The sequence below is a fragment of the Phyllobates terribilis genome, unplaced genomic scaffold (assembly GCF_046119375.1).
Source record: "Phyllobates terribilis strain yellow unplaced genomic scaffold, ASM4611937v1 Scaffold_9__5_contigs__length_417890890, whole genome shotgun sequence".
NCBI lineage: Eukaryota > Metazoa > Chordata > Amphibia > Anura > Dendrobatidae > Phyllobates > Phyllobates terribilis.
Window position 1 is genome coordinate 272,631,750 of NW_027362769.1, and position 13,272 is coordinate 272,645,021.

Here is a 13,272-nt window from a genome sequence, read left to right on the forward strand (position 1 = left end):
AAATGGAGGAAAAATGACTAAGTCCAAAAAAAAATTTTTTTCAACTTTTTTCAATTTTACCCCCGTGGGATATATATTGTACCCACACACATTTGTAACTCTCCTGGGGTACCCTCACACATATTATTCCCTAATTTAGTGGATATTTTCACAAAAAAGTGAAATTTTCAAAAATCCAGAAAATTGGCTGAAAACGACTAAATATCAAGGACTCATTGGGCGAATCACTCTGGAACTGAAATCGGAACGCTCACTGACATTTGCCCTATCTGAAAGTCTGATAAACGTCGGAAAAATGATTAAGTCCAAAAAAAAAATTTTTCAATTTTACCCCCGTGGGATATATATTCTACCCACACACATTTGGAACTCTCCTGGGGTACCCTCACACATATTATTCCCTAATTTAGTGGATATTTTCACAAAAAAGTGAAATTTTCAAAAATCCAGAAAATTGGCTGAAAACAACTATCAAGAACTCATTGGGCGAATCACTCTGGAACTGAAATTGGAACACTCACTGACATTTCCCCTATCTGAAAGTCTGATAAACGCTGGAAAAATGACTAAGTCCAAAAAAAAATTTTTTTCAACTTTTTTCAATTTTACCCCCGTGGGATATATATTCTACCCACACACATTTGGAACTCTCCTGGGGTACCCTCACACATATTATTCCCTAATTTAGTGGATATTTTCACAAAAAAGTGAAATTTACAAAAATCCAGAAAATTGGCTGAAAATGATTAAATATCAAGGACTCATTGGGCGAATCACTCTGGAACTGAAATCGGAACCCTCACTGACATTTCCCCTATCTGAAAGTCTGATAAACGCTGGAAAAATGACTAAGTCCCAAAAAAAATTTTTTTCAACTTTTTTCAATTTTACCCCCGTGGGATATATATTCTACCCACACACATTTGGTACTATCCGGGGGTACTCTCACATTTATTATTCCCTCATTTAGTGGGTATTTTCACAAAAAAGTGAAATTTTCAAAAATCCAGAAAATTGGCTGAAAATGACTAAATATCAAGTACTCATTAGGCGAATCGCTCTGGAACTGAAATCGGAACGCTCACTGACATTTCCCCTATCTGAAAGTCTGATAAACGTCGGAAAAATGACTAAGTCCAAAAAAAACATTTTTTTCAACTTTTTTCAATTTTACCCCCGTGGGATGTATATTCTACCCGCACACATTTGGAAGTCTCCTGGGGTACCCACACACATATTATTCCCTAATTTAGTGGATATTTTCACAAAAAAGTGAAATTTTCAAAAATCCAGAAAATTGGCTGAAAACGACTAAATATCAAGGACTCATTGGGCGAATCGCTCTGGAACTGAAATCGGAACGCTCACTGACATTTGCCCTATCTGAAAGTCTGATAAATGGAGGAAAAATGACTAAGTCCAAAAAAAAATTTTTTTCAACTTTTTTCAATTTTACCCCCGTGGGATATATATTGTACCCACACACATTTGTAACTCTCCTGGGGTACCCTCACACATATTATTCCCTAATTTAGTGGATATTTTCACAAAAAAGTGAAATTTTCAAAAATCCAGAAAATTGGCTGAAAACGACTATCAAGAACTCATTGGGCGAATCACTCTGGAACTGAAATTGGAACACTCACTGACATTTCCCCTATCTGAAAGTCTGATAAACGCTGGAAAAATGACTAAGTCCAAAAAAAAATTTTTTTCAACTTTTTTCAATTTTACCCCCGTGGGATATATATTCTACCCACACACATTTGGAACTCTCCTGGGGTACCCTCACACATATTATTCCCTAATTTAGTGGATATTTTCACAAAAAAGTGAAATTTACAAAAATCCAGAAAATTGGCTGAAAATGATTAAATATCAAGGACTCATTGGGCGAATCACTCTGGAACTGAAATCGGAACCCTCACTGACATTTCCCCTATCTGAAAGTCTGATAAACGCTGGAAAAATGACTAAGTCCCAAAAAAAATTTTTTTCAACTTTTTTCAATTTTACCCCCGTGGGATATATATTCTACCCACACACATTTGGTACTATCCGGGGGTACTCTCACATTTATTATTCCCTCATTTAGTGGGTATTTTCACAAAAAAGTGAAATTTTCAAAAATCCAGAAAATTGGCTGAAAATGACTAAATATCAAGTACTCATTAGGCGAATCGCTCTGGAACTGAAATCGGAACGCTCACTGACATTTCCCCTATCTGAAAGTCTGATAAACGTCGGAAAAATGACTAAGTCCAAAAAAAACATTTTTTTCAACTTTTTTCAATTTTACCCCCGTGGGATGTATATTCTACCCGCACACATTTGGAAGTCTCCTGGGGTACCCACACACATATTATTCCCTAATTTAGTGGATATTTTCACAAAAAAGTGAAATTTTCAAAAATCCAGAAAATTGGCTGAAAACGACTAAATATCAAGGACTCATTGGGCGAATCGCTCTGGAACTGAAATCGGAACGCTCACTGACATTTGCCCTATCTGAAAGTCTGATAAATGGAGGAAAAATGACTAAGTCCAAAAAAAAATTTTTTTCAACTTTTTTCAATTTTACCCCCGTGGGATATATATTGTACCCACACACATTTGTAACTCTCCTGGGGTACCCTCACACATATTATTCCCTAATTTAGTGGATATTTTCACAAAAAAGTGAAATTTTCAAAAATCCAGAAAATTGGCTGAAAACGACTATCAAGAACTCATTGGGCGAATCACTCTGGAACTGAAATTGGAACACTCACTGACATTTCCCCTATCTGAAAGTCTGATAAACGCTGGAAAAATGACTAAGTCCAAAAAAAAATTTTTTTCAACTTTTTTCAATTTTACCCCCGTGGGATATATATTCTACCCACACACATTTGGAACTCTCCTGGGGTACCCTCACACATATTATTCCCTAATTTAGTGGATATTTTCACAAAAAAGTGAAATTTACAAAAATCCAGAAAATTGGCTGAAAATGATTAAATATCAAGGACTCATTGGGCGAATCACTCTGGAACTGAAATCGGAACCCTCACTGACATTTCCCCTATCTGAAAGTCTGATAAACGCTGGAAAAATGACTAAGTCCCAAAAAAAATTTTTTTCAACTTTTTTCAATTTTACCCCCGTGGGATATATATTCTACCCACACACATTTGGTACTATCCGGGGGTACTCTCACATTTATTATTCCCTCATTTAGTGGGTATTTTCACAAAAAAGTGAAATTTTCAAAAATCCAGAAAATTGGCTGAAAATGACTAAATATCAAGGACTCATTAGGCGAATCGCTCTGGAACTGAAATCGGAACGCTCACTGACATTTCCCCTATCTGAAAGTCTGATAAACGTCGGAAAAATGACTAAGTCCAAAAAAAACATTTTTTTCAACTTTTTTCAATTTTACCCCCGTGGGATATATATTCTACCCACACACATTTGGAACTCTCCTGGGGTACCCTCACACATATTATTCCCTAATTTAGTGGATATTTTCACAAAAAAGTGAAATTTTCAAAAATCCAGAAAATTGGCTGAAAATGATTAAATATCAAGGACTCATTGGGCGAATCACTCTGGAACTGAAATCGGAACGCTCACTGACATTTCCCCTATTTGAAAGTCTGATAAACGCCGGAAAAATGACTAAGTCTAAAAAAAAATTTTTTTCAACTTTTTTCAATTTTTCCCCCTTGGGATATATATTCTACCCACACACATTTGTAACTCTCCTGGGGTACCCTCACACATATTATTCCCTAATTTAGTGGATATTTTCACAAAAAAGTGAAATTTTCAAAAATCCAGAAAATTGGCTGAAAACGACTAAATATCAAGGACTCATTGGGCGAATCACTCTGGAACTGAAATCGGAACTGACATTTGCCCTATCTGAAAGTCTGATAAACGTCGGAAAAATGATTAAGTCCAAAAAAAAAAATTTTTCAATTTTACCCCCGTGGGATATATATTCTACCCACACACATTTGGAACTCTCCTGGGGTACCCTCACACATATTATTCCCTAATTTAGTGGATATTTTCACAAAAAAAGTGAAATTTTCAAAAATCCAGAAAATTGGCTGAAAACGACTAAATATCAAGGACTCATTGGGCGAATCGCTCTGGAACTGAAATCGGAACGCTCACTGACATTTGCCCTATCTGAAAGTCTGATAAATGGAGGAAAAATGACTAAGTCCAAAAAAAAATTTTTTTCAACTTTTTTCAATTTTACCCCCGTGGGATATATATTGTACCCACACACATTTGTAACTCTCCTGGGGTACCCTCACACATATTATTCCCTAATTTAGTGGATATTTTCACAAAAAAGTGAAATTTTCAAAAATCCAGAAAATTGGCTGAAAACGAATAAATATCAAGGACTCATTGGGCGAATCACTCTGGAACTGAAATCGGAACGCTCACTGACATTTGCCCTATCTGAAAGTCTGATAAACGTCGGAAAAATGATTAAGTCCAAAAAAAAAAATTTTTCAATTTTACCCCCGTGGGATATATATTCTACCCACACACATTTGGAACTCTCCTGGGGTACCCTCACACATATTATTCCCTAATTTAGTGGATATTTTCACAAAAAAGTGAAATTTTCAAAAATCCAGAAAATTGGCTGAAAACGACTATCAAGAACTCATTGGGCGAATCACTCTGGAACTGAAATCGGAACGCTCACTGACATTTCCCCTATCTGAAAGTCTGATAAACGCCGGAAAAATGACTAAGTCTAAAAAAAAATTTTTTTCAACTTTTTTCAATTTTTCCCCCTTGGGATATATATTCTACCCACACACATTTGTAACTCTCCTGGGGTACCCTCACACATATTATTCCCTAATTTAGTGGATATTTTCACAAAAAAGTGAAATTTTCAAAAATCCAGAAAATTGGCTGAAAACGACTAAATATCAAGGACTCATTGGGCGAATCGCTCTGGAACTGAAATCGGAACGCTCACTGACATTTCCCGTATCTGAAAGTCTGATAAACGTCGGAAAAATGACTAAGTCCAAAAAGAACATTTTTTTCAACTTTTTTCAATTTTACCCCCGTGGGATATATATTCTACCCGCACACATTTGGAAGTCTCCTGGGGTACCCTCACACATATTATTCCCTCATTTAGTGGATATTTTCACAAAAAAGTGAAATTTTCAAAAATCCAAAATATTTGCTGAAAACGACTAAATATCAAGGGCTCATTGGGCGAATCGCTCTGGAACTGAAATCGGAACACTCACTGACATTTCCCCTATCTGAAAGTCTGATAAACGGAGGAAAAATGACTAAGTCCAAAAAAAAATTTTTTTCAACTTTTTTCAATTTTACCCCCGTGGGATATATATTCTACCCACACACATTTGTAACTCTCCTGGGGTACCCTTACACATATTATTCCCTCATTTAGTGGATATTTTCACAAAAAAGTGAAATTTTCAGAAATCCAGAAAATTGGCTGAAAACGACTAAATATCAAGGACTCATTGGGTGAATCACTCTGGCACTGAAATCGGAACGCTCACTGACATTTCCCCTATCTGAAAGTGTGATAAACGTCGGAAAAATGACTAAGTCCAAAAAAAAAATGTTTTCAACTTTTTTCAATTTTACCCCCGTGGGATATATATTCTACCCACACACATTTGGAACTCTCCTGGGGTACCCTCACACATATTATTCCCTCATTTAGTGGATATTTTCACAAAAAAAGTGAAATTTTCAAAAATCAAGAAAAGTGGCTGAAAACGACTAAATATCAAGCAGTCATTGGGTGAATCGCTCTGTAACTGAAATCGGAATGCTGTCTGACATTTCCCCTATCTGAAAGTCTGATAAACGTCGGAAAAATGACTAAGTCCAAAAATATATTTTTTTCAACTTTTTTCAATTTTACCCCGTGGGATATATATTCTACCCACACACATTTGGAACTCTCCTGGGGTACCCTCACACATATTATTCCCTCATTTAGTGGATGTTTTCACAAAAAAGTGAAATTTTCAAAAATCCAGAAAATTGGCTGAAAACGACTAAATATCAAGGACTCATTGGGCGAATCGCTCTGGAACTGAAATCGGAACGCTCACTGACATTTCCCCTATCTGAAAGTCTGATAAACGTCGGAAAAATGACTAAGTCCAAAAAAAAATTTCTTCAACTTTTTTCAATTTTACCCCCGTGGGATATATATTCTACCCACACACATTTGGAAGTCTCCTGGGGTACCCTCACACATATTATTCCCTCATTTAGTGGATATTTTCACAAAAAAGTGAAATTTTCAAAAATCCAGAAAATTGGCTGAAAACGACTAAATATCAAGGAGTCATTGGGTGAATCGCTCTGTAACTGAAATCGGAACGCTCACTGACATTTCCCCTATCTGAAAGTCTGATAAACGCCGGAAAAATGACTAAGTCCAAAACAATTTTTTTTTCAACTTTTTTCAATTTTACCCTCGTGGGATATATATTCTACCCACACACATTTGGAACTCTCCTGGGGTACCCTCACACATATTATTCCCTCATTTAGTGGATATGTTCACAAAAAAGTGAAATTTTCAAAAATCCAGAAAATTGGCTGAAAACGACTAAATATCAAGAACTCATTGGGTGAATCGCTCTGGAACTGAAATCGGAACGCTCACTGACATTTCCCCTATCTGAAAGTCTGATAAACGTCGGAAAAATGACTAAGTCCAAAAATATATTTTTTTCAACACTTTTCAATTTTACCCCGTGGGATATATATTCTACCCACACACATTTGGAAGTCTCCTGGGGTACCCTCACACATATTATTCCCTCATTTAGTGGATATTTTCACAAAAAAAGTGAAATTTTCAAAAATCAAGAAAAGTGGCTGAAAACGACTAAATATCAAGGAGTCATTGGGTGAATCGCTCTGTAACTGAAATCGGAATGCTGTCTGACATTTCCCCTATCTGAAAGTCTGATAAACGTCGGAAAAATGACTAAGTCCAAAAATATATTTTTTTCAACTTTTTTCAATTTTACCCCGTGGGATATATATTCTACCCACACACATTTGGAACTCTCCTGGGGTACCCTCACACATATTATTCCCTCATTTAGTGGATGTTTTCACAAAAAAGTGAAATTTTCAAAAATCCAGAAAATTGGCTGAAAACGACTAAATATCAAGGACTCATTGGGAGAATCGCTCTGGAACTGAAATCGGAACGCTCACTGACATTTCCCCTATCTGAAAGTCTGATAAATGTCGGAAAAATGACTAAGTCCAAAAAAAAAATTTTTCAACTTTTTTCAATTTTACCCCCGTGGGATATATATTCTACCCACACATATTTGGAACTCTCCTGGGGTACCCTCACACATATTATTCCCTCATTTAGTGGATATCTTCACAAAAAAGTGAAATTTTCAAAAATCCAAAATATTGGCTGAAAATGACTAAATATCAAGGACTCGTTGGGCGAATCGCTCTGGAACTGAAATCGGAACGCTCACTGACATTTACCCTATCTGAAAGTATGATAAACGTAGGAAAAATGACTAAGTCCAAAAATATATTTTTTTCAACTTTTTTCAATTTTACCCCCGTAGGATATATATTCTACCCACACACATTTGTAACTCTCCTGGGGTACCCTCACACATATTATTCCCTCATTTAGTGGATATTTTCACAAAAAAGTGAAATTTTCAAAAATCCAGAAAATTGGCTGAAAACGACTAAATATCAAGTAGTCATTGGGTGAATCCCTCTGGAACTGAAATCGGAACGCTCACTGACATTTCACCTATCTGAAAGTCTGATAAACGTTGGAAAAATGACTAAGTCCAAAAAAAAAATTTTTTCAACTTTTTTCAATTTTACCCCCGTGGGATATATATTCTACCCACACACATTTGGTACTCTCCTGGGGTACCCTCACACATATTATTCCCTCATTTAGTGGATATTTTCACAAAAAAGTGAAATTTTCAAAAATCCAGAAAATTGGCTGAAAACGACTAAATATCAAGGACTCATTGGGCGAATCGCTCTGTAACTGAAATCGGAACGCTCACTGACATTTCCCCTATCTGAAAGTCTGATAAACGCTAGAAAAATGACTAAGTCCAAAACAATTTTTTTTTCAACTTTTTTCAATTTTACCCCCGTGGGATATATATTCTACCCACACACATTTGGAACTCTCCTGAGGTACCCTCACACATATTATTCCCTCATTTAGTGGATATGTTCACAAAAAAGTGAAATTTTCAAAAATCCAGAAAATTGGCTGAAAACGACTAAATATCAAGGACTCATTGGGTGAATCGCTCTGGAACTGAAATCGGAACGCTCACTGACATTTACCCTATCTGAAAGTCTGATAAACGTCGGAAAAATGACTAAGTACAAAAATATATTTTTTTCAACTTTTTTCAATTTTACCCCGTGGGATATATATTCTACCCACACACATTTGGAATTCTCCTGGGGTACCCTCACACATATTATTCCCTCATTTAGTGGATATTTTCACAAAAAAGTGAAATTTTCAAAAATCCAGAAAATTGGCTGAAAACGACTAAATATCAAGGACTCATTGGGCGAATCGCTCTGTAACTGAAATCGGAACGCTCACTGACATTTCCCTTATCTGAAAGTCTGATAAACGCCGGAAAAATGACTAAGTCCAAAACAAATTTTTTTTCAACTTCTTTAAATTTTACCCCCGTGGGATATATATTCTACCCACACACATTTGGAAGTCTCCTGGGGTACCCTCACACATATTATTCCCTCATTTAGTGGATATGTTCACAAAAAAGTGAAATTTTCAAAAATCCAAAATATTGGCTGAAAATGACTAAATATCAAGGACTCATTGGGCGAATCGCTCTGGAACTGAAGTCAGAACGCTCACTGACATTTCCCCTATCTGAAAGTCTGATAAACGTCGGAAAAATGACTAAGTCCAAAAATATATTTTTTTCAACTTTTTTCAATTTTACCCCGTGGGATATATATTCTACCCACACACATTTGGAACTCTCCTGGGGTACCCTCACACATATTATTCCCTCATTTAGTGGATGTTTTCACAAAAAAGTGAAATTTTCAAAAATCCAGAAAATTGGCTGAAAACGACTAAATATCAAGGACTCATTGGGCGAATCGCTCTGGAACTGAAATCGGAACGCTCACTGACATTTCCCCTATCTGAAAGTCTGATAAATGTCGGAAAAATGACTAAGTCCAAAAAAAAAATTTTTCAACTTTTTTCAATTTTACCCCCGTGGGATATATATTCTACAAACACATATTTGGAACTCTCCTGGGGTACCCTCACACATATTATTCCCTCATTTAGTGGATATCTTCACAAAAAAGTGAAATTTTCAAAAATCCAAAATATTGGCTGAAAATGACTAAATATCAAGGACTCGTTGGGCGAATCGCTCTGGAACTGAAATCGGAACGCTCACTGACATTTACCCTATCTGAAAGTATGATAAACGTAGGAAAAATGACTAAGTCCAAAAATATATTTTTTTCAACTTTTTTCAATTTTACCCCCGTAGGATATATATTCTACCCACACACATTTGTAACTCTCCTGGGGTACCCTCACACATATTATTCCCTCATTTAGTGGATATTTTCACAAAAAAGTGAAATTTTCAAAAATCCAGAAAATTGGCTGAAAACGACTAAATATCAAGTAGTCATTGGGTGAATCCCTCTGGAACTGAAATCGGAACGCTCACTGACATTTCACCTATCTGAAAGTCTGATAAACGTTGGAAAAATGACTAAGTCCAAAAAAAAAATTTTTTCAACTTTTTTCAATTTTACCCCCGTGGGATATATATTCTACCCACACACATTTGGTACTCTCCTGGGGTACCCTCACACATATTATTCCCTCATTTAGTGGATATTTTCACAAAAAAGTGAAATTTTCAAAAATCCAGAAAATTGGCTGAAAACGACTAAATATCAAGGACTCATTGGGCGAATCGCTCTGTAACTGAAATCGGAACGCTCACTGACATTTCCCCTATCTGAAAGTCTGATAAACGCTAGAAAAATGACTAAGTCCAAAACAATTTTTTTTTCAACTTTTTTCAATTTTACCCCCGTGGGATATATATTCTACCCACACACATTTGGAACTCTCCTGAGGTACCCTCACACATATTATTCCCTCATTTAGTGGATATGTTCACAAAAAAGTGAAATTTTCAAAAATCCAGAAAATTGGCTGAAAACGACTAAATATCAAGGACTCATTGGGTGAATCGCTCTGGAACTGAAATCGGAACGCTCACTGACATTTACCCTATCTGAAAGTCTGATAAACGTCGGAAAAATGACTAAGTACAAAAATATATTTTTTTCAACTTTTTTCAATTTTACCCCGTGGGATATATATTCTACCCACACACATTTGGAATTCTCCTGGGGTACCCTCACACATATTATTCCCTCATTTAGTGGATATTTTCACAAAAAAGTGAAATTTTCAAAAATCCAGAAAATTGGCTGAAAACGACTAAATATCAAGGACTCATTGGGCGAATCGCTCTGTAACTGAAATCGGAACGCTCACTGACATTTCCCTTATCTGAAAGTCTGATAAACGCCGGAAAAATGACTAAGTCCAAAACAAATTTTTTTTCAACTTCTTTAAATTTTACCCCCGTGGGATATATATTCTACCCACACACATTTGGAAGTCTCCTGGGGTACCCTCACACATATTATTCCCTCATTTAGTGGATATGTTCACAAAAAAGTGAAATTTTCAAAAATCCAAAATATTGGCTGAAAATGACTAAATATCAAGGACTCATTGGGCGAATCGCTCTGGAACTGAAGTCAGAACGCTCACTGACATTTCCCCTATCTGAAAGTCTGATAAACGTCGGAAAAATGACTAAGTCCAAAAATATATTTTTTTCAACTTTTTTCAATTTTACCCCGTGGGATATATATTCTACCCACACACGTTTGGAACTCTCCTGGGGTACCCTCACACATATTATTCCCTCATTTAGTGGATGTTTTCACAAAAAAGTGAAATTTTCAAAAATCCAGAAAATTGGCTGAAAACGACTAAATATCAAGGACTCATTGGGCGAATCGCTCTGGAACTGAAATCGGAACGCTCACTGACATTTCCCCTATCTGAAAGTCTGATAAACGTCGGAAAAATGACTAAGTCCAAAAATATATTTTTTTCAACACTTTTCAATTTTACCCCGTGGGATATATATTCTACCCACACACATTTGGAAGTCTCCTGGGGTACCCTCACACATATTATTCCCTCATTTAGTGGATATTTTCAGAAAAAAAGTGAAATTTTCAAAAATCAAGAAAAGTGGCTGAAAACGACTAAATATCAAGGAGTCATTGGGTGAATCGCTCTGGAACTGAAATCGGAACGCTCACTGACATTTCACCTATCTGAAAGTCTGATAAACGTCGGAAAAATGACTAAGTCCAAAAAAAAATTTTTTTCATCTTTTTTCAATTTTACCCCCGTGGGATATATATTCTACCCACACACATTTGGAACTCTCCTGGGGTACCCTCACACATATTATTCCCTCAATTAGTGGATGTTTTCACAAAAAAGTGAAATTTTCAAAAATCCAGAAAATTGGCTGAAAACGACTAAATATCAAGGACTCATTGGGTGAATCACTCTGGCACTGAAATCGGAACGCTCACTGACATTTCCACTATCTGAAAGTGTGATAAACGTCGGAAAAATGACTAAATCCAAAAAAAAAATTTTTTCAACTTTTTTCAATTTTACCCCCGTGGGATATATATTCTACCCACACACATTTGGAACTCTCCTGGGGTACCCTCACACATATTATTCCCTCATTTAGTGGATGTTTTCACAAAAAAGTGAAATTTTCAAAAATCCAGAAAATTGGCTGAAAACGACTAAATATCAAGGACTCATTGGGCGAATCGCTCTGGAACTGAAATCGGAACGCTCACTGACATTTCCCCTATCTGAAAGTCTGATAAACGTCGGAAAAATGACTAAGTCCAAAATTATATTTTTTTCAACACTTTTCAATTTTACCCCGTGGGATATATATTCTACCCACACACATTTGGAAGTCTCCTGGGGTACCCTCACACATATTATTCCCTCATTTAGTGGATATTTTCAGAAAAAAAGTGAAATTTTCAAAAATCAAGAAAAGTGGCTGAAAACGACTAAATATCAAGGAGTCATTGGGTGAATCGCTCTGGAACTGAAATCGGAACGCTCACTGACATTTCACCTATCTGAAAGTCTGATAAACGTCGGAAAAATGACTAAGTCCAAAAAAAAATTTTTTTCATCTTTTTTCAATTTTACCCCCGTGGGATATATATTCTACCCACACACATTTGGAACTCTCCTGGGGTACCCTCACACATATTATTCCCTCAATTAGTGGATGTTTTCACAAAAAAGTGAAATTTTCAAAAATCCAGAAAATTGGCTGAAAACGACTAAATATCAAGGACTCATTGGGTGAATCACTCTGGCACTGAAATCGGAACGCTCACTGACATTTCCCCTATCTGAAAGTGTGATAAACGTCGGAAAAATGACTAAATCCAAAAAAAAAATTTTTTCAACTTTTTTCAATTTTACCCCCGTGGGATATATATTCTACCCACACACATTTGGAACTCTCCTGGGGTACCCTCACACATATTATTCCCTCATTTAGTGGATATTTTCACAAAAAAAGTGAAATTTTCAAAAATCAAGAAAAGTGGCTGAAAACGACTAAATATCAAGGAGTCATTGGGTGAATCGCTCTGTAACTGAAATCGGAATGCTGTCTGACATTTCCCCTATCTGAAAGTCTGATAAACGTCGGAAAAATGACTAAGTCCAAAAATATATTTTTTTCAACTTTTTTCAATTTTACCCCGTGGGATATATATTCTACCCACACACATTTGGAACTCTCCTGGGGTACCCTCACACATATTATTCCCTCATTTAGTGGATGTTTTCACAAAAAAGTGAAATTTTCAAAAATCCAGAAAATTGGCTGAAAACGACTAAATATCAAGGACTCATTGGGCGAATCGCTCTGGAACTGAAATCGGAACGCTCACTGACATTTCCCCTATCTGAAAGTCTGATAAATGTCGGAAAAATGACTAAGTCCAAAAAAAAAATTTTTCAACTTTTTTCAATTTTACCCCCGTGGGATATAT